Source organism: Nuphar pumila, chromosome 2 (assembly GCF_984573655.1).
Source record: "Nuphar pumila chromosome 2, dmNupPumi1.hap1.1, whole genome shotgun sequence".
NCBI classification, from domain to species: domain Eukaryota; kingdom Viridiplantae; phylum Streptophyta; class Magnoliopsida; order Nymphaeales; family Nymphaeaceae; genus Nuphar; species Nuphar pumila.
This window is the reverse complement of record NC_143250.1, coordinates 72,063,227-72,065,141: the sequence shown is the minus strand read 5'-3', so window position 1 is coordinate 72,065,141 and position 1,915 is coordinate 72,063,227. Positions and strand designations below refer to the sequence as shown.

General features: G+C 36.5%; 1 long non-coding RNA gene across 1 annotated transcript; it reads left to right on the top strand.

The window, feature by feature from the left end:
• Positions 1-961: 961 nt before the first annotated feature.
• LOC149845742 (uncharacterized) lies at positions 962-1,715 on the top strand. The gene is made up of 3 exons (XR_016430470.1): positions 962-1,092; positions 1,174-1,225; positions 1,348-1,715. It is a non-coding gene; the product is annotated as an uncharacterized LOC149845742 (long non-coding RNA).
• The last annotated feature ends 200 nt before the right edge of the window (positions 1,716-1,915 follow it).

Sequence of the window (1,915 nt, the reverse complement as noted above, 5' to 3'; positions counted from 1 at the left end):
AGCGGAGCCCCCATCGGTTTTTAAAAAAGTTTCATTGCACGAGAGTTTTTGGCTGTTCTCATTTTTTGTCACGATGGTCATATTTTTAATTTTTTTGTGAAAAAAAAACAGTTTACCTTTTGCCCTTAATTTCAAATGTGACCCTCACATCTTAGAAATTTCAAATATCGGTCCAAACTTTTTTTGAAAACAGATAAATAGAGACGTTAGGTCCACATACATACATCATATTGGAAAACGTGACACCTTTTTTGTTTCTTTTATTGTCCCTTAAAAATTGAAAAATACTCATTCATCCTCATCAACAACAAAAAACAGTTTGAGCTCTCTTAATGATGAAAGTCACTGTTGTAATTTGACTTATGATTTAACATGAACTAAGGGTAACAATAAATAGAAGCCCTTGTTTGCGACTTTTGGGGGAAAGGTTAGGCAATATGACTTATGATTTAACATGAACTATGGATAACAATAAATAGAAACCCTTGTTTGCCACTTTTAGGGGAAAGGTTAGGCAATATTTAAAATTTTAAATCAGTGTGGTTATATTTGCAATTAATGGCAAAAAGTTGGCCCTAAGTAAAATTTTCTCTCTTTTTATCTTGCGAATGTCACTATGGTCATATTATATTATATATATAACATGTCGGTTATATTTAAATTCTACGGCATACCTCACTTATGAACCGTGCATCTCACTTAAAACGTGTGAACAGAGGCTGCCATATCCCAGAGGAGATGTGCGGTGGAGATTGAATATAACTGAAGAATTATGTCATGATATAGGCTCCGGTGTGTGAGCTCAACACCCGATGACGTGAGAAGGACCGAGGGAGGATACCTCTCTCGTGGTCCTTCCTTACACCGGGCAGCATTCCCGTAACCCTTCCGGGCAGGTGGGAAGGCTGCCCGCATCAGCTTTAATAAACCCTCTCTCTCTCTCACTCAGTATTCTTCATATAATCTTGCACACCTCTCTCTTCTGTCCTCTTTTATATCACTCAAGCTTCCCCATAAAACCTCTCTCTCTGTATATTAGTGAGAAGGGGAAAAAAAATCAACAAATCTCTCTGCCTATCAAAGTTGTATTCGGTAAGTGAAGAATTTAAATTTCGAGCATATGTAACTTCTACTTGTAATTTCTATATCGTGTACTATCTGATCAATATCCAGGTTTTCATGGAAGTCAGCTTCTGCGCCTTAAATAGGCTGGTATCCTGCATCGGTATGTATCATTCTTATAGTCCTCATTTTAATTTTCCTAATCGGTTCTTCTATCGAGATACCTCTGATTTCCAATTTGACAAGTGTATGTTTATGTTTCTGTATATGTTTTGGTGCTCTTAGATTCGTGGCCTAAGGGGCTTCATCACCATTTATGGGCTCAATCATCTCCAATGAAAGAAAGAACATATGTGAGGCAGTCACTGGTTTCAGAGCTGAGTTGAAAATGCTATTGTCAGGAGAATGACGCTATCCTACCTGAGCTTTTTCTTAATAATCTTACTTTTGTATCTTTTTAGTTTTCTTTGTAATCCCTACCATACTTTGTCAGTTGCTTTAGACCCTTGTCCTAAATGTTGTATTTTTCTTGACCTTGTAAGACTTTTTCTTGATCTCGTAAGACCCATGCCCCAGTTACCATCTCCCTTGTTTCTTTGCTTGTTTCTCACCACCTAATTATCAACCATCTCTTCACCTTTAGTCTATCCCTCCTGAGCTGTGTTATCAATTAGTTGGTATTCTAAGAAGCAACATATATAAAAGTAAAATCAAGTTTAGCAAGTATTTCATCTTATGTTATATCATCAAAGCGGAATATAAAGGTTTCCTTTTTCTTTAAGATATTTTGTTATTGAAGGCAGTGAATTTAGAGAGGAGATTGGTTGGCTTAATCTTTGAGACGGATGATCTT